Source organism: Ictidomys tridecemlineatus, unplaced genomic scaffold, assembly GCF_052094955.1.
Source record: "Ictidomys tridecemlineatus isolate mIctTri1 unplaced genomic scaffold, mIctTri1.hap1 Scaffold_81, whole genome shotgun sequence".
In the NCBI taxonomy this organism is placed as follows: Eukaryota; Metazoa; Chordata; class Mammalia; order Rodentia; family Sciuridae; genus Ictidomys; species Ictidomys tridecemlineatus.
In genome coordinates, this window is record NW_027526045.1 from 150,039 (window position 1) to 171,767 (window position 21,729).

At 33.8% G+C, this 21,729-nt stretch overlaps 1 long non-coding RNA gene across 1 annotated transcript; it reads left to right on the top strand.

Moving 5' to 3' along the window:
- The first annotated feature begins 1,798 nt into the window (after positions 1-1,798).
- LOC144374671 (uncharacterized) lies at positions 1,799-21,493 on the top strand. The gene is made up of 3 exons (XR_013434018.1): positions 1,799-1,914; positions 17,004-17,126; positions 18,748-21,493. It is a non-coding gene; the product is annotated as an uncharacterized LOC144374671 (long non-coding RNA).
- The last annotated feature ends 236 nt before the right edge of the window (positions 21,494-21,729 follow it).

Genomic DNA, 21,729 nt, shown 5'->3' on the forward strand with positions numbered 1-21,729 from the left:
AATACTTGGGAAGCCTTATGCTAGAGCCACTATGGATGATTCCTCTCATCTCAGGTCTTGGCTCAAATGTCTTCTTACAGTTTAGTTTTGAAAGGCACCCTGTCTACCTTAGCTACTCTACCAGGTTCTCTCTGCTTTTACACAGCATCCTGCTTGTATCCTTCATACCACTAATCACATCTTACATTATCTTGTTTATTTGTTGGCATATTTATTGTCTACTTTTTCTTAGTAAGGTCTAAGGTCCAAATATGAGTTCTTGATTACTGTGTATCTTTAGCACCTAAAACAGTGATTGGAACATTGTGAGTACTCGGTATGCATTTGTTGAGAAGAAGAAAGAGATAAAGAATGAAGAAGAGCTAAATGGAGAGAGAATAAGAGTGAGTAATGAGAATCTGGGTACAAGTTTCCAACTTCTTTCTCACTGTATGATTGACTCCTATTGGAATAAGTTATGTAATTACAACCTGTTCTTTTTGAATTTCCTTATTTAGGAACCCAATATGCCATACTCCTTTTAACTGAAATCTGCAAGACTCCAAAATTAAAGTCTGAGTAATTAGAGTAAAAACCATGGGTTGCCCAATTAATAATGCTAAATATTCACCTTGAAATAATTGCAGGTAGTCACTAGGAACCCATAAATTGGGAAATGAAACAATAAATTTCATAAAATACTTTTCCAGATACAGATAGAATTGTAGAACATCTGTCTGTAGGCTTACATGCCAGAAAGTAATCAACCAGGACACAAGAGGTGATAGCATTATGTTGTTTGATGACTTCCCTGAGGAGAAAGTCTGCTGTGTGTGTGTGTGTGTATGTGTATGTGTGTGTACACACGTGTAAATATATATATATATATATATATATATATATATACACAAACACACATATATATATATATGCATGTATATATGTGTGCACACATATACAATAAATTTCATCATAAAAGGAATATTGGAATTATAACCTTGCTGCTACAAACCTTACCAGTGTGATAAGTATTGAGGGAAATCTATTTAGGATAAAGAATAAGATGTGATTATCTATTTCTCTTTAATTAATCATCTTCAGTATCAATCTTTTAATTAAAATACTTCAGGAGAAGAGGTATTCTCTTTCACTGGTACCCCATATCACCTAGGACCTTGTACATTGGAGAACTATTTTATGGTTCATTTTCTATGTGGGCTCTGAGACTTTCCTTGGAGATCTTACAGTACTCTGAAAATACTGGTACCTGCAGTCCACTATGGACATTTTTATTTTGCTAAGACACTCAGTAGTCAATTGCAGAGTCTTAAAATGATAGTGAAGCTCAGAATTTAAAATACATATATTAATGTGTGCTTAATACACTATAAAATAGATTAAAAGTATCAATTTAAGATATAACATATAAGACTAACTAATATATAAGACTTACATAACATGTAAGACTAAGATATAAGACTAATGTTTGTCTATGTCTTTATTCTAGTCCTAAAAAATATTCTCAAATATAATAAAGAATTTCCATTTGATGTTCAGCCTAGCCCATTAAGGTAAATAAATAAGCATCCATATTTTGTCTTCTGATTTTATTATCTATTTTATGCCTGTTTTTCAAATATTTATGTATTTTTTCCCTATCAAATTTGGTATTGGTGATATGACTGGTAGCAATGAGATGATTGACATTGACATTTATATCAACATCAACCTAATAATCAGCATCTTATCTGGGAAGTTAGTGGCTATGAGGGTTAGCTGGTGTATTAAGTGGAGTAGCTCACTAATTTTTCTGTCCTTTTTTATATAGGAGAATTTTAGCCCCTGGTGAGGAAGAGCATTTGGAATTTGAAGAAGATGAAGAAGAAGGTGGTGCTGGAGCAGGGTCTCCTAATTCTTTTCCTGCTAGAGTGCCTGGTGGGTACAAAAAATGTACATTATATAATTCAAGGTCAGGTGTTTGGAACTTACTTTTGTACTTGTTAGTGGCAGGTAAAACATCTCCAGGTTTGCCAATCTTAAGCAAATTATCATGGCCATTCTGTTAGCGGTAGCTATCGGTTTATTGTGAAAGTATCTTACTATTTGTGTCAGGGATCCTCAAAACATCCCATGTTTAGTGATTGGCTAGGAATACCCACAGTACTCAGCATATAGCTGTACTCACAGTTGTATTCTGAGTCATTACAACAAGAAAACACAAGAACAAAATCAGCAAAGGGTAAAGGCACACAGGCAAATTCCAGAGGAAACCAAACTTCTAAGAGTCCTCTCCCAGCAGAGTCAAATATGTATTTGATTCTCTCAACATTCTTTCACACCTGTGAAATGAAAAAATATTGTCTATTGGGGAAGCACTGTAGAGATTCAGTGCACAAGACACTTATTGGGGTTAGCATGAACCAAAACTACAGACTCCAGGAAGAAAGCAAGTGTTCAGCACAAACCATATTGTTTGCATGGACGGTTTAGGCACAGTGATCTTCTTAACAGGGCATGATGGGAATCCTGCTGAAATCCAGGTTCCCAGATGCTAGCCATAGACCAACATTGTAAGTAGGCTTTCTAGAGTAACTGTTTGCTATGTTAATTCTTTTCTTTATATATCTAGCTGTTCTTTAAATAATCATATATGATTGTGAAACCTGGACCTGGAGGAATAGATACTAAACAGTTGCCCTTAACAGGGAAATAAAGAATACATAGCAAGTCCTTTTTATTTTTGGAAGATCTTGACAAGGTTGTAAAATACCCTAGTCAAGCACCCTGAGTAAATTATTTGCCTCTTCTACTTCTATACTTTCTTCTGTTCTTATACAGTGCACAGTTTTTACTTCTGATGAATTAGTTCATTTTTGGAAGTGTAGAAATAGCACTGTACTATTGTGATGCATTTTTTTAAAAGACTCTATGCTTTATGGTATAATTAAATATAATATACATATCATCCAGAAAACTTCATAATTAAAGTCATATTTCAGTAATTTAAATACTCTTTGGTAGAAGATGTTTGAAATATAAACAGTATAGGCTTAGACCAATAACATACCTGCGCTTTTGAGTCTAACATCTGCCAATCAGTAGTTAAGTGACTGTACTTAATTCTTTATAAAAAGAGATGTTGACAATGTCTAATTCATAGGGTTACAATGAAAATTAGGCACCACATACAAATCATTTGGCATTATACTTTTCATTTGCTGGGGTAGTGGTGGCTACTGTATTTTCATTATCACCTATAAATGATGCTAACAGTCCTACACCATAGGATTATTAGAAAAATTACAATCACTATAAAATGTTATTGTTAGTGTTTCTTTGGTACAAGGTAATTATTTCCAATATGCTTGTCTTTATGAATAAAGAGCTATATTTTACTTGTTATATTTGTAGGAAATTCAAGATTGCTGAGATGATGTGGTAAATAAATTTGCTAAAATTTTTCTGCATTTTTTATTTCCTTTTCAAACCACATGCTGTAATTGAAATAGATTCCAGTTCTATAAATTTCTGGGTTTGGTTATTTGTTCACTAGTTATACTTCTGTAGCAAACAAGATCCTTAAAGCAGATGATGTAAGTTATGAAATGGACAGGTCTTTATGGGGTTCAGGTTGCTGAGTTGAAAAGAAACTCTGTAAATTAAGTCTATTTGCTATGAAAGATTAAGCCCAAAGTAATTAGATTTTTTTATTCTGATATAGCATTTTGGTATTTTATTTCAGAGATACAGAAAGCTAACTAAACCTTTCTATTCCATGAATTATTTTCCTCAAAGTAAGAAAGAGTACATATAGTTCAATTGGCTATATTTGATTTTTGATCATATTTTCCAGGGCCTGTGTCATTATAAAATTGAAAATGTCATTGAAGGACAATTTGACCTTTAACTTAATTATAGAATGGGAAAAAAATTGTTATACTGTGGACATCCAAGATTTCATTTGTGATAAGGCTGTTGTGTCTACATTATCATGGCAGGGTGCTTCTAAGAATTATAACATTTTTATTACCTTTATTTTATGTAATTTATATAATTGTAAGTTTGTTGTACTTTTTTTTTTTTGGTACTGAGGATTTAACACAGGGGTACTTTACCAGTGAGCCACATTCTCAGCCCTTTTTATTTTTTATTTTGAGACAGGATTTCACTTAGTTGCTTAGGGCCTCACTTAGTTGCTGAGATTAGTCTTAAACTTGGGATCCTCCTGCCTCAGCCTCCCAAGTCACCTGGATTCCAGGCTTGTGCTATAGCATCTAGCTTATTGTGATCTTTTTAAAAAAAGATTTATTAAGGTGTCCCTTACATATATAAAAGGCATCTTTTTTAATGTACAGCTTTATAAGTTTTGACAAACACACATGGTAAACACTACTACTGTTAAGCTAATGAGATAAAGTATAATATATGAATATGGTATGATCAAGAGTAGTTTATTCCCATTTAAAATCAAAAATGGATTTTTATCCAACCTTTCTTGAAAAGAATAAAAAATTGTTGAACCTTTCTTTGACATTATTATCATTTTCAAAGCCTTCAATTCTCATAAGACAGTAACTTTTTTGTACTGCTTTAAACACTAACTGGCTTAAGTCCAAATAGTAGTTTAATTTTCTTAAGGTAATCTCAGTAGATTTCATTTAAATAGAGGATAAAAATTTATAACCTATTATTTATTACCTGAAAATTTATTTATCATGTTGAATATTAAAGCTTCTAAATGATAAACCAAAGTAATACAAATTTAAAAAAAATAGCTGGCCAGGATTATATGCTTATAATCCTAGCTACTTGAGAAATTGAGGCAGGAGGATTGCAAGTTTGAGGCCAGTGGGGGCAACTTTGTCTCAAAATAGAAAGAACTAGGGATGTAGCTCAGTGGTAGGGTGCTTGCCTCACCTGTGTGAAGCCCTACATTCATTTCCTAGTACCACATGCACAAATAGCCATGTCACAATTTTAGACAAAATTTAAAAAAACGTTTCTGAGTGACCTAAACATAAGCCTAGCAATCTCAACATTATTCTAGATTTGTATTGGTTATTCATCTTTTATATAGTCTTAGATATGTACAAAAAATGTTTTTTTGAAACTCAAAATGAAGAGTGAATTTAACTTCTTTAATATCAAACCTGTACTTGTTTCTTTCCTGCATAAATATTCAATTCTGAGTTGAACTTGAGAGTTAAGCAAATATGTATTTCATTTTCAGCTAAAGTGCAGTTTTTTTCTTACCCATGCATATAGGAAGTTGAAAACTGCAACAAAATATTCATTGCTGTTCCATGAATATTAGGGCATCCTTATTTCACAGAATTTCAGAATATATTTAGGGTTAAACAGTAAATACCACCAAAGTGTGCAGATAGACTCTGGCTCTCCGAGCACATCCTTTCTCTCAAAGTCTCAAATTCTCAGACTGAGCCAAACAGTCAGAGCCAGAGTCCCTCATCCAGTCATGTACTTATATTGAAAGGAAAGGAAAATACCATTCAATGTTATCTGGTAGTTCTCCTAGCTGTTTTTCAATAGTTTTAAGGCTTGTTAATATTCTATTACTCTCAAGCAGTTTTGAAAGATTTCTTTTTTATAATTTGTTTCTACATGTTTGTTTGTAGTACTGGGGATTGAAGTCAGGGATGCTCTACCACCTAGCTACATCCCCAGCTCTTTGATTTATTTTTTTATTTTGAAACAGGGTTTTGCTAAGTTGCCCACGCTGGCCTCTCTTGCCTTAACTTGCCAAGTTGTTGGGATTACAGGCATGCAGCACTATGTCTGGCTCAGTTTGTTTTGTTTTGTTTGTTTTGTTTTTTAATCCACGAATCTTGTCACTTGAAGTCAAAAGGTTTTCTCCAGAGCTTTGCAGAAATTGGTTCATAGGAAATGTCTATTGAGTAGGCTCTTCATCAAGGCTCTAAGCAACATCTGGCCTGCTTTTTCTTTCTTTTTTTTAAAAGAGAGAGTGAGAGAGGAGAGAGAGAGAATTTTAATATTTATTTTTCAGTTATTGGCGGACACAACATCTTTGTTTGTATGTGGTGCTGAGGATCGAACCCGGGCCGCAGGCATGCCAGGCGAGCACGCTACCGCTTGAGCCACATCCCCAGCCCCAGGCCTGCTTTTTCTTGAAAGTCCTCTGGCCACTCAAATTTTTAACCCAACACCTGTAGTAACTCTTCCTTGCATGCTAAATGGCATCTGTGTATGAAGCATATACCCACTGATTCATCTTAGGTTTTGTGAGAGTATTTATTATTTTTTTCCAGATATGATGGTGACACTTAAGAATTCAGCCATTATCCAAATCACATATTTCTGAACACAGAAAAATACATATTTCTAGTACCAGTCAATAAAGAAAATAAAAACAAGAATATACTCACATAACCTATATACAAACAACTTTAATAAAGTATAATTTTTGACAGACCTAGAAATGTTATTGTTTGAATGCTAATGACCCCTAAGATTTTTATCAAACTTTTAATATAATTTCAAAGTGAATAAACTTCTTATGATTTTACTCTTTATCTTGAAAGGTTGGAGCAGTTCCTCAACTACTAATCAGTTACCAACCAAAAGAAATTGTGCATGTGTTTTCATATTTTCACACAATTTGTATGTGTGTACAAATTGCAGATGTGCAGTACAAATTGCAAAATTTTTCTCTTGCTAGATTTTTAAGACCCATTTCATGTTTTGTGCCATTTACAAAATGTTATGACAAAATAATGATTTGACAATACCATTATTTTAAATTATGTTAAAATTATCCCAAAATAATAGAAAATATTATTTTATATATATCCTTTTTATTGGATTTTAAAATTACAAAGAAATGTGCACTTAAAAAATGTGTGTGACAGACTTTGAATTGGTAGTATCAAACATCTGAATTTAATTGCAAGTATGATAAATCTAAAACAAAGAAGACATAAATATATAATCACACACATATGATAATGCTTAGTTTACATTTTAGATATCAGGTCCATCTCTGTCCTAAAAGTATGGACAACAAATTTTGTACTCCTTATTCATGACATTTAATTCACCAAGCACCAAGGCAAAATGAAGACTGACTCACCTCTTATTGAAGTAAATGCCTGTGACAAACATTTGTACAATATCATGTAAAAATCAAATTCAAATCAGTGTTTTAAAAAAATATAATCTTTGGTAATTTTCCTCTTTTAATGTTCTTACCTAGACAATAATGTACTATTTTGGAACAAAGACTGTCATGCCATTTCCAATTTTGGACTAGAAATTGTCCTTATGGTATGATATGAAATATAAACAATAGAAATTTTTAAAAAGCAAAAATAAAAAGTTGAAAGAAAAGAATGACTTCCTCTTCTGCATGTGAGGACAGGACCTTAAGGATCCCACTGACCTTCATATCTATGTCACTCCAGACTCATCCTCGGGTTGGTGGTCCTTTTATTGTCTGATTCTCCATGATCTCTATGGCTACACAGAGACTATTGAATGTGAGGCCATCCTACTTGATACTTAGACCTTCATTTTTCTCAGCACCCTCTTGGAACAAAGAAGTTATGGGCGGGGGGGTGAGGGGCTTCAGATGTTCTCCCATTGTTTTTCTGTACCTGTTGCAGGTACAGTGGTGTTTCATTGCTGGGTCTGTGTCAGTGCTGTTGGGTGCCCAGCAGAGGCAGAGGCCTTACTTGCACAATTCCCTTTCCTCTCCACAGTGGCAGAGGCTGTAACATTCTTGGCTAGGTCAGATGTTTTTACACAGTTTTTAAAACATTCTTAAGCAAACTTGTCTATGTTTAACAAACAGCCATTTGGGGGATCCATAGCTACCTTCATAAATTGTTTTCCACAGATGAAGCACAATGAAATAGAGCAACCTAAGTTTTTACCCAAGTACCACCTGTTAATAAACAGTTTCCATCAACAAGATGGACTTTTTGGTATCCCCTATTACAGTAGTGTGGTAAAATGGTTCCAAACCTTCCAATTCATTGTCATTATTTTATCAGAGTTGTCTTTAGGTTTAGGCTTAGAATCTTCCTCTCACAGAAAATCACACTGAATTCAGTAATTCCTTCCAACTCTTTTTGACACCAGTGAGAGCATGCTTACTCTGGTTAGTGCATAAGAGGTGGTTGGGGGCAGATAAGTCACAAAAAGACGTGCTTTCTGTGTTCAGTACAACTTGGGGCTCACCAGCTACCAATGGCTTCCTTTGTCTTGCAGTAAAAACTGAAAGTGGAATTAACCAAATGAACACAGTCCTGCTGCTCACTGCTATATGAGTGTTAAAGACCTATCATATTGCTATCTGGGCTACTCAGTCTCTGTCCATTCCTGTGAATGTGCACTGCTCAGTGTACAAAGTTCAAATGTTACTATTTTTTAATCAATCCCTTACTTGGGAGTTCTTAGTGACAGCTCAATAACATCCCTGGGATGTTATTGAAAACTTGGTTTGGACAGCTGTAGCCATTTAGAGTTTTCCATATTTAAAAGTATGAGGCACAAATAGTGGCCTCACAAAAATGTCTATATTCTAATCCTGGGAACCTGTGACTGTTATGTTTACATGGCAAAAGGAACTTTGCAGAAGCTTGAGATGGGGAGGTTCTCCTGCAGTTCCTTTTAAGGCTTTAGGGACAATTAAAATAAAAATGTTAAAATGAGACATGATGGTTAAAAGCATGGACTCTGTAGCCAAACTGCTGTGTGATTATGGATAATTTGTTTTTCTATGCCTCACTTTTCACCTCTGAAAAATAGAACTAAACTATTGTTGTGAGGATTAGATGAGAGGAGTAGGATAGTATGTAGCACAACACAAATACTCACAAGTGTTAGCTATTTCTTATTTACATAGCAGTTCCATTTGGAAGAACATTTCTTCTGATCTTTGCTCTAGATCTGAGAGCAGATGATCTAGCTGGAATAGCACAGTTTACACTGGATTGTGTGTAGTGATTTCTTTCTTATCCTTGTTAGTCTTCGAATTTTATGAATGTAGTTGACTTGTTCTCATATTACACTATGTAATTGGATATATTAATTCTTCACTTAGAAATCTTCCTTTTAATGCATTGGCTCAATTTACAACTATCATGGTTCTATCTTTGATGCAAAAACATGCACCCTTTTTCATCTACCTGGGAGCTATAGATGGTATGGTATTATTCTAGTATTTGATCTTCTTTTATGTTTATTATTTCTTCACTCATTGATATAGATTCTCTAGCCATTTGTTTACTAGAGCATGATAACCTCTAGAACTGGAAATTCAGTCATTCATTCAATAAAATATTTCTTCAACAAAGATCTGTTTATTCCTTGTGCATACCACAAAAGGAACAGTTCCCACACCTTTCAGGATGCTTATTGTGTAGTCAGCAAGACAGAGCCAAAAGCACATGATTATGATTAGAGATGTGCACCAATGTCGTAGGTTGGCAAAAAAGAAGGGCTGAGGGAGTTCAATAAATCTGGCCAGATTTAGGACTCACTGAGTATGTAAGAGTTGACCATGTAGAGAGAGCACATCATAGAGCATTCTGAAACACCTTAAATAGGCACCTTTCTATGTAATCTATGATCTTAATTACAGTCAGCTTCCTTCATTATGGAACACAATGTTTGACATTCTACCTTGAATTAAACAAGAAATTCAGACTTGAAATCACTGCCTCCATATTAAATTATCTGAAGCATAATGATTACATTAAACCTTACTGTGTAGTCTCAGGCAAAAAGATTGTTGGTAAGGAATATAGCATCAGCCCTACCATTTCAACTGAAAGATCTAGATAATGACAGCTTATAAAATTGACTCACCCCAAAGTAACAACAAGTTTAATATCAACTTGGCAAAAAATAATCTTAACATCAAAAAGACTTTGAAAGTTGTAAAGCAATCATCTTTTGAATGTCAAAACAGGTAGTAAAGAGGTAATACATAAAAGAGGTAACATTCTTGGGGGTTTTTGGGGGTGGGGTGGGGTGGGTTCTTTTTTGTCTTTTTTAGAACTGGGGTTCGATTCCAGGATTTTGCAAATGCAAGGCAGACACTTTGCCACTGAGCTACATCCCAACCCAACATTCTTAATGTATAAAGAAAAATGTTAATTGTAATAACCAAAGCAGAATACATGAGAGGAACAGACAATATGAGCAAGCGTGTGAGCATGCACACACACACACACACACACACACACACACATTTTAAAAATACCCGTTAAACATATAAAAAGATACTCAACTTTATTTTTAATAAAAACATAAATTAAAGCTACTGTTGGAGAGTCTTAGGGGAAATAGATACTTATTAATCACTGGTGGGAATAGAAAAATGGTGCAGTTCCTTTGGAGGGGAATTGAGCATTCTCTAACAACATATAAGTACATATTTTTTCCTTAGCAATCCCATTCCTGAGAATTTACTCTGAAGATGCACCCCCAAAATACAGGAAAAAGAGGGGAAAACATATGCAAATACACAAGATTCTCTGTTTAGGTGTTTTTTATAATGATAAAAAGTTAGAAATAATGTAACTGCCAAATGAAGATTGACTGAATAAACATAGGATGCTGTGGAAAATAATTCAGAAAATCTCCCTGAACTAATGAGTGATTTTTCAAATTATTGTTAGCAGAATTTATCAAGGTAGTTCACATTAGCAGATTAAGGGGAAAGATTTCATAAAGTTGTCAACAATGCAGAAAAAGTTTTCAGTTAAATTTGAAATACAGCCTTGATTTTAAACAATTCTTGGCAAAGAACAGAAAAACATCCTTAACTTGATAAAACATGGCTACATGACATTTACAGCCCAAAATCATTTAATGATGAATTTGAACAAAACAAGATTATCTATTACTTCTTTTCATCAGCATTGTTTTGGAAGCCCTAGCTACTGCACTAGGACAAGAAAATGAAATATAAAAGGGGGGATGTTCTTTATTTGCATATTTATGAATATATAGAGAATATATGCAAAAACCTATTCATAACTCATTAATAAGATAATGTGGTTCCTGGATATAAAATCTGTACAGACAAATCAATTCTATCTCAAACAAGTAATAGTTGCTTAGAAAATGAACTATTATAATATTTATAGTAGTATTAAATAATATCAAGGAACTTATTATAAATTCAACAAAAGAAATATAAGAATTTTATGTAGAAAATAAACCTTTGTTGAAAAAATAAAAGAATATCAAAAGAAAATGAAACTGGAGCCATCTTGATATTAGAGAAAAAGATGGAAGAGTGACTTAATAATTGTTATGGTTTGTGAGATGTTGAATTATACATTCTCTTTTACTTTTTTTCATTTCTCTCAATTGAATTGTTTATGAGAATGCATTTTATAAAAACAGTGAAGTCATTATTCTTTTTTTCATTTGTTCATAATAGTTATTCTTGACATTAGATTCATTTGGACTAATTATAAATGCATGGAATATAATTTGCTCCAATTCAGTCCCTTCACCCTCCTCATCCTCCCTCCCACTGTTCCCTTTCATCCACTTTACTGATCTATTTATTTACATTTTTTAAAATTAGTATCTTATAGATATTCAAAATGATGAGTTTCATTATTGTATATTCACATATGTGCATTGGAAAGTTAGTTTGGGTTCATTCCACAGTTTTTCCCTACTCACTCCCCATTCCCTTCTTTTTCTTTTATTGATTTTATTTTTTTTAATACACGACAATGGACAATTCTTATTACACATATAGAGCACAATTTTTTTTATCTTTGTATAAAGTATGTTCACGCCAATTCACGTTATTCATGTACTTGGTTTTTTTTGCATTACAATTCTTATTACACATATATACCACAATTTTTCGTATCTCTCTATATAAAGTAGGTTGACACCCAATTTGTGTCTTCAGACATGTTCTTTGGATAATGATGTCCATCACATTCATTAGGAGGCTAATCCCCTGCCTCCTTTCTTTCCCTCACTCCCCTCTTCCCTATCTAGAATCCATCTATTCATCCCATGTTCCTCCTCCCTACCCTATTATGAGTCAGCCTCCTTATATCAGAGAAAACATTTGGCATTTGTTTTGGGGGGATTGACTAACTTCACTTAGCATTATCTTCTCCAATAACATCCATTTACCTGCAAATGCCATGATTTTATTCTCTTTTAAAAACGTTCATAGTGTATATATGCCACATTTTTTAAAATCCATTCATCCACTTAAGGGCATGTAGGTTGGCTCCACAGTTTAGCTATTGTGAATTGTGCTGCTATAAACATTGATGTGGCTGTGTCCCTGTAGTATGTTGTTTTTAAGTCCTTTGGGTATAGTCCAAGGAGAGGAATAGCTTGGTCAAATGGTGGTTCCATTCCCAGATTTTCAAAGAATCTCCATACTGCTTTCCAGATTGGCTGCACCAATTTGCAGTCCCACCAGCAATGTATGAGTGTGCCTTTTTCCCCACATCCTCTCCAATACTTATTGTTGTTTGTCTTCATAATAGCTGCCATTCTGACTGGAGTTGTATCTTAGTTTTGATTTGCATTTCTCTGATTGCTAGAGATGTTGAAAATTTTTTCATATATTTGTTGATTGATTGTATATCCTCTTCTGAGAAGTGTTTGTTCAAGTCCTTGGCCCATTTTTTGATTGGGTTACTTGTTTTTTCAGTGCTTAGCTTTTGAGTTCTTTCTATACCCTAGAGATTAGTGCTCTATCTGATGTGTGAGGGGTAAAAATTTTCTCCCAGGATGTAGGCTCTCTGTTCACCTCACGGATTGTTTTCTTTTGCTGACAAAAAAACTTTTTAGTTTGAATCCATCCCATTTATTGATTCCTGGTTTTAATTCTTGTGCCATAGGGGTCTTATTAAGGAAGTTGTGGTCTAACCCACATGATGAAGTTTAGGGCCTACTTTTTTCTTCTATTAGACGAAGAGTCTCTGGCTTAATTCCTAGGTCCTTGATCCATTTTGAGTTAAGTTTTTGTGCATGGTGAGAGTTATGAGTTTAATTTCATTTTGTTGCATATGGATTTCCAGTTTTCCCAGCACCATTTGTTGAAAATGCTATCTTTTCTCCAGTGCATGTTTTTGGCACCTTTGTCTAAAATAAGATGATTGTAATTTTGTGGGTTAGTCTCTGTGTCCTCTATTCTGTACCATTGGCCTACCAGTCTGTTTTAGTGCTGAAACCATGCTGTTTTTGTTACTATTTCTGTGTAGTATAGTTTAAGGTCTCATATAGCAATACTCCCTGCTTCACTCTTCCTGCTAAGGATTTCTTTAGCTATTCTTGGTCTCTTATTTTTCCAGATGAATTTCATGATTGCTTTTTCTATTTCTATGAGGAATGCCATTGAGATTTTGATTGGAATTGCATTAAATCTATATAGCACTTTTGGTAGTATGGTCATTTTGATAATATTAATTCTGCCTATCCAAGAGCAAGGTCGATCTTTCCAGAAATAGTAAATGAATTCAGCAAAGGAGCAGGATATAAATCAATACCCATAAATCAAAGGCATTTCTGTATATCAGTGACAAAGCCTCCGAGAAGGAAATGAGGAAAACTACTCCATTCACAATAACCTCAAAAAAATGATACTTGAGAATCAATGAAAGAAGTCAAAGATCTATACAATGAAAACTACAGAACCCTAAAGAGAGAAATCAAAGAAGATCTTAGAAGATGGAAAGATCTACACATTCCCTTCTTAAAAGGAGAAAGGGAGGAGGAGGGAGAGAGAGAGGGGGAAGGTGGGCAGGGTCAGATCAGAATATGATAGCCCAAAGGGTGAGGTTTTTGCCTGCTGAGAACTTCTAACTGAAGGAGATTGGAATCCCAAAAGCAACCTCAGCAGCAAAGCCTCTGCTCTCCTCCTGCCCTCCTGTCCATTCACCCTTTTCTCCCAAAGCCAGTCATAAAACCTAGAAAGCGCTCTTTCTCTCTTTCTCTTTCTCTTTCCTTCCCTCCCTGCTATTCCCTTACTGTCCCCCTACCCTCCCTTACCCCTCCCTTACAAACCCTCATTCCAGACAGGACCTGCCTTAGGTCCAGAAGGAAAGAAAGCTATACAGAGAGGCCAAGAAGAATCTGACCAGACAGGGCTTGCTGGGACCCTGGCAGCCTTTTACCATTAGCTCACACCCCCTTTTCCAGTCATTTCTACATGGCCATACATTCTTCATGGAACATAAACAAAAAAACAGGAGTTTTCCCTGGATCTGTAGGTCTTTATTTCTGAAGGCTTTTAGGTCAAATAAAATTCTATTAAATAATTGTTATGATTTTTAAAATGTAAAGATATATACTAGTTCATAAATTAGAAGAAGCAGTTTATAAAGATAGACTCTTTCTGAAACTCATCTGAATTTTTATTGCAGTTCCTGGACCTTTTATACAGCTATAGAATTAAGATACTGTATTAGTGGTAAGAGGATAAACAGTCCGGTAAGACAGAATAGAAAACTCAGAAAGTGATTGCCACATGATTTATGATTGAGGTGGGACTGCAGATCAGTGGTGGAAAATGTCAGTCTTTTTAATGAGTAGTGCTGAGACAATTGAGTATTTATGTGAAATTGAATAAAATTAAAGCTCCTACTATACACCGTAGTCAATAATTCTATGTGACATATAGAATTAAGTGTGAATGGCAAAACTATGCTTTCAAGATAATACCTTTATGATTTTGGAGTGGGGTAAGTTTTCTTAAATATGACATAAAAAGCACTGATTGTAAAGGAAGATATTAAGAAATTTGAATATTACTAGCAGTAATATAATAATATCTTTTGGAAGAGTGAATTGGATAGGGTGGGGGGAAGGACACTCCCAGGAGGCTGATCATATCTTTCCTAGATCTGATACTAGTTATACAGGTGTATTCACTTTGTGGAAGTTCAGCAAACTGTACTAACAATTTGTGCATTTTAAAATGTATATGCTCTACTTCAACAAAAAGTCTTTATAAAGGAAAACTACTAAGAAGCTATTTGTAAAACATTTGTCCAGCAAAATAATAGAGACCTCCTACAGCTCAATAAGATAGACATCTCAATAGAAAATCGAGCAAAATAATTGAACACACTTCAGAAAAGAGGAAATCATACATTTGATTTATTCTAAAAGGTGCTCAACCTTATTAATCTTCAGAGGAATGCAAATTAAAATGATTGATCTCTTTATACCAAAATTGGCTAACATGAAGAATCTGAGAAAACAGTACCTAGTGAGGATGTGGAGCAATGGGAACACTACTGCACTTGGGCTAGGAATAAAAGTTGGCACAACCACCTTGAGAAATGGATTGTCATTACATAGTAGGTATGGAGGTAACATGCCAGGTGACTTAGTGATTCCCCTGTTTCAGAAATGGGTGCTTATGGGCACTAGAAGATGTTAGAAGAGTATTTATAATAGCCTGTTAACTATATCCAAACACTTGAAGTAATTCAAATGTCTATCAACACAAGAATGTGTACATAAACTGTAGCATATTTATACAGCCATGTACTACATAATAGAATGAACTTTTCTGCAGAAAAATTCATATATGATATACATACATATGAATATGTATGTATATATATAAATATAAATGTATACATATTCACATTTTTCATAAAATTTCAGAAGTGTTTCTTAACTTTCTGAAGTTCATCCCAGATGTCCAGGTACAAGCCCCTCTTCTAAAAGTACCTTCACTTGTCAATCAAAGAACATGCATAAAAGGTATTATGTATATATTTAATGATATCAGCCTGAGCCCATTTAGGTTTGTTAATGCAACAGTGGAATGCAGCCTCCAGGCCTTCCTATTATTGCATTTGTCTGTATTGTCTTCATATTTGTTTAAAATAGAAAGTAATACATTTTTAACAGCACTGTTGAGGTACAATTTGCATTTCATAACATTTCCCTTCTGTAAGTATAAAATTCATCGATTTTTGACACCTCTATAGAGTTTTGCATCTGCCATCACTATACAAGTTCAGAACATTCCCATCACCTCCCAAAATTTCCTCAAGCCACATTTGCCATCAATCAAATGTGTATTTTCAAATGTAGTGTGTTGATTACTTCATGTATTTCAAATAACTCATCATTAAAAGTAGCATAACACATTGTTGAATAGAAACTTGAAAAACATCAACCAAAATCTTTTGTTAAGTGTATTTTGAGGTTCTGTATACATACTTGATTAAAATCAGCTTATTTGCATCTGTTCTCTATTGGTAGTTTCAAAAAAGGGAACATACTGAACAGTTGATTTCTTCCTTCATATGTTCTTGGTGGGTGAATGTTGTCATGTTGTTCTGGTGGGTTTTAGTTTTAAAAATTTTAGTTGGTTTTGGAAAAAATGTTCAGTTATACAAATGGCCATTTTATATGTCAGTCTGTATAGTACTAATTTCTGAGGGAATAAATCATACAAAATAGAATGAAGAATAGAAGTTAGACTATATAGTTAAATTAAAACATAAATATCAAATTGTAAATTATTTTCTTTATTAGGAGTAACTAAAGAGAAGAATGTATTGATCAACTGTGATATTAAATGTCTCAGACTTTAGAACAGTATAACAAGTATTTTAAAAGCTTTTCTTGTCTTTGTTCTACCACTTCATATTAAGATGCTGAATATAATATAGAAGTACATATTGAATATAAATATTATGTGAGCATATTATACTATTATGTATCATTGGGCTTCCTCAAGTGATGTTTTTAACATACTTTTATTATACATACTATATACTATTATTATAGAAATTATTATTTCTGCTTAAAGGTGATTGTATGGGTGGGAAATGCAGATATATTATGTGTAAATTTAAATATTTTTCTAAAAAAGTATAACATCAGATGTTCATGAATTTTGGAAATAAAAATACATAATGCCTAGCTAGTTCCTAAGAGGTAGGCTATATCTTCTGTTTGTCAAAGTATTTACTCTGCATTATTGGTGGAGCTAACTTTTATTGAGGTTTCTCTGTTGCCAGGTACTTTATTACCAAGGTTGCCATCAGAACCGGGAATGACATTACTCACTATCAGGATTGAGAAAATTGGTCTGAAAGACGCTGGACAGTGCATCGATCCCTATATTACAGTTAGTGTAAAGGGTAAATAACTGGCAAATTGCATTATGTTTTTTCTCATATGGGACAAAGTTTTTGACAGGGGATGATCTTGTATATGTGACAACTTACTTTAATGCATTCTATAATGAGGCAAAATCCTAGAAGAGATCATAACAGAACATAGTTCGAAAGACTTACAAAAAATATTTCCTACTTATACACTCACTTTTGCTTTTGAGTTTGTATAGATTTTTGCTCTTCAGATTCCATCTAACGTGCAGACTAAACATACACATTGTCCTTAAAAGCAGCTACAGCCTTCAGGATGTAGATTAACAATAGCACCCCTCACCTTCTCCTACCCAGTCTATATTCATTTCTCTCCACAAAGCCCCATGTCCTGTTTTCCCATCTCTCCTGCTTCAACCCCTTCTTCTTCCTGTGCTACTGAGGTATCTACTTAGGTGAGTCCTACAGAGGCAGATGAAAATCAGGGGACAGGGAAGTAGGGTGCGTCCATAACATCCATGCCCTGAAAGCAATCCCGTGGGATGATGATGTGATTAAGGAATAAATTATACCATTTTACAGAAATAACTATAGTTAGTACAAACGGCTTATTTTAATCTATAGTTTTGCACCAAAGGAACAGATTGGTGCTGAAATTAAATGGAGGAACTTTTATCAATTGACCACAAAGAAAAACATTTATTTAAAGAACAGAATCCACAGCACTAATACTGGTACACTTTTAAATTCCGATGTTACCAGTTATCAAATATATAGTATACTGGAAAATATTTACATTGTTTCATAGGCCATTTGTAAAACTGCATACTCATTCAGAAAGTATACTTAAAACACAAAAATATTTAATGATGTTGTAAATGTTAAATTACCTTTGCATATGTTAAACTGAAATATTTTTATGTAAATATTTTTTAATTATTAAATGTACTAAATTGTTTTTGAGCTTTTTGAGACACATAAATGAATAACACATAAACACTGAGGAGTTATTAAATGAGTCCATGTTGCATTTGACTAAACTGAGATTTTAAAAACCAGAAAATTAAAACTATATATAACGTACCATCTGGTTGTTGTAAATTCAGGGTATGTTGTAAACAGTATAACCAGAATTTATATATATGAAAAATTATTCATTAACAAAAGGTTTTTTGTTGGCTGTTCTCATCCATTTTTGGTTCTTAACAGGGAAATTATGATAAGGTTAGGTTTAAAGGCTTTTCTAAATAAGTCATACTTGATCAAAGTTAGAAATTGGTGGCAGAGCTCCATGTGGCAAATTAAATACTCCAGATTTTTTTTTTGCATAGAAAAATATAGTGGGCTATTCCCTAAGAAAAACATGTTTGTTCTTTTTACCACTTTACTATGAAGATCAAGTTTTGTCCACTTGGCCATGTAAAGGCTTCCTTGTCCCCTTCATGAGGTCTCCTATCCAGTCTATATTCATTTCTCTCCACATACCCCATGAACTTCAACAACTGTCACATACTTGCTCACACCAAATAGGAATCTCTTAACCTGAGAATCTCCTCTCAGCTCTTTCCATGCCTCTTTAGGAACTGTAACCTTTGCAGTTTCTATATTTTCCGTCTGTATATGTGAATGCTCATAAGCAGAAACTTTTCTCCAGATCTGAATGGCATAGATTTAACTCCTGTGCAAGATACTCCTGTGGCTTCAAGAAAAGAAGATACATATGTTCATTTTAATGTGGACATTGAGCTCCAGAAGCATATTGAAAAATTAACCAAAGGTTTGTAATTATCAGTTACTGACTTCTTAAGGACACAGTACTTATCTGGGTTTGTGTTCATAGTGTACTTAACACAAGATCTTATGTCACATAGTTATGAATATTGACTTAAAGTCAAATCAATTTTTTTAAAATATGAGAATTAGCAGTTGCATTATCTAGTTGTGTAATAATGTGGTTAAATATTATTTGATAGGGAAGTTTTTCTCATAATACAGAGTTAAGGAAGCAGGTTCCCTAATAATTACCTTAAGTCCTTTTAGGAACCTAATGATTACTTTCTAACAGTTAAATTATTTTTTTTCTTTCAATAAGATGCATTGGGTAAAAAGATACTATAACTGGCAGTTAGTTTGTAAGAATATGGAAAGGACAATCTGGGCGTGGTTGTTTCAGGAGGGAGAGAAATTATATAAGGTAGAATTTTTTTTAAAGGAACTTTTAAATTTCTATTCTATCTAATATAGGTGCTTATTGAAACCATTTTTATAGGTACTGCTGATACTTAAGTAACTTCTGTTTTTCTTGTGGTATTTAATATTTTATATTCTTTGGTAGTTTATGATTCTACCTGTGCACATAACTTACATTCTTGCTATACAATTTTGTTGTACTTTGTAGAATTAAATGATATGGAGAAATGTCACTCAGACATGCTAGTACCAGAGCTTGGAGTGACAGCCACAGTGAGTTATCAACAGTTGTGTCATCAGACTGTTTGACACATTACTTTGTAAAATCATAGGCTTCTGGTGACACATAAGAAATGTGTGGTCTCTGGCTTATGTTGTTTGTTTTAATTCCTTAGGTGCAGCTATCTTCTTTGAATTAAAACACTACAAGCTTACAAAAAGGTTTACCAGCACCAAATGTTTTGCTTTCATGGAGATGGATGAGATTAAACCTGGGCCAACTGTAATAGAACTGTAAGTGATATACATATAGGATTCATACTTTTCTAATGGTTACTAGTTCATGTTTCTTCTTAGTCCCTCTTATCGAGAATGTAACATTGGAGTAGATCAATCATCAAAGTATTTTAAATCTATTGTGGTTACAGATACAAGAAACCCACTGACTTTAAAAGAAATTGCAGTTATTGACCAAGAAACCACTTTATCTTCATCTACATCAAACTTTGAACAAGGAATGATTCTGACATGAGTAATGTCTAATTTCTGTGAATTTTACCACTCAGTAGAAACCATCATAGCTCTGTGTAGCATATTCATCCTTCAGGAGGCAGGAAGTGAGCCGTACCTATAGGCCAGTGAGTCCATTGCAAAGCTGTACCACAGAACTAAAGTCCAGCACCTCATTGTTATAACTCCTTTGGATACAGGTTTATTGTAGATTTTGAAACTTGTTTTTACTTTCCTATTAATTGTGCAATTAATAGTCTGTTTCCTAATTTACCACTGTTCCTACCCTGCTTCCTGGAACAATACTGCTGTGGTAGGTATGCTCATCTTCAAACTTAATACAGCAATAAGAATGTGCTAGGATTTACACATTTGCTCACTTTTGCTCCAATATGGTCTTTTGATTTGAATTAACTTCAAACTTTTGAATTGAAGTGGGTAGGATAGTACCAGATTGCTTTGAAAGGAAATTGGATCAGTTATGGTCTGTCTTATAGGCTGTTCCTTAGAGCTGGCCTAAATTCACCCTCATCTGATAGTTCTACTTAGAAATAGTGTGCCTTGATCAGATCAATATCCTATATGGGAGTGTTCCCCAGATTGTAGCTGTGATTTTTTTTTCCAGATGACCAGATTGTTTTTCTGAAAGTGAGCACATTTTTAGTCATGTTGATTAGTTGTTCTACATCACATTGCTATTGTTTCTAGGGTTAACATTAATGATTCTAGGGTTAACATTAAAACCATCTCTCTCAGAATAATTACAAATTTTGGGGTGGGTTTACGTCTTCTAAATCATGTCATCTAAAAAATTGAGTCAGATGCTAATGAGATACTTTAGGAACAACTGCTGTTTTTCTGACAACTGATTGTGAAACCTTAAAACCTGCATACCTTGTCTTTATAAAGTGATGAGTATGAAAAATCTGGAAAGATATATATTTTTTTAATATAGGTAGATATGACTGCCATTTATTTCCTATTTAGATATATTGACATTCATATAAAAATATGCAGGTCATTAGCCTATTATAATTTCACTATTTACATTACTTTTAACTTGATGAGACATAAATAAAACTTTCATAGTACACAAGGTGCATATTTGATACACAGAACATAAAGATTTGTGAGGAGCTTTTTTGTGGGTTACATGTAGAACCCACGTATTTTAATATTCACTATTTTAAATGAACAATGCATGAAGGGAATGCAATACTTGGCCTATTTTTAAACTAGTGTAAACCCTAATCATACCATCTGTTTGCTTTTTAAAACAAATAACAGTTGTTTTAGCCCTTGCACTTCAAGAGATCTAGTCTTTAATTTTTCAGTTGTCTGTTAGGTCAGTTTTGTTTACTAGACTCATAAAACTATATGAGCCTGAAAGAATTATCAACCAAATTTAGTCTTTTCTTTCATCTGGATTGGGTTAATTTCACAAGTGCAAAAATAGTTCAGTCTACAGTAGTTCTAGGAAATGAAGAATTTGCCTTAATAAAATGTTCACTCAACTGAAACTCCAAGTAGTCAAAATTTCCAGACTGTAAACTTCTCAAGAGAAGGGCCTCATCTTCTCCATGTCATGTAAACTTTCCAAGGTGCTTGGCAGCACTCTGTACCCTGTGGAGTACTCAGTACCTTTTTGTTTGATGTTACTGATGTTTGATGTTGCTCCCTTAAAATCTGCTATTAAAATGTAGCAAAACGGATACAT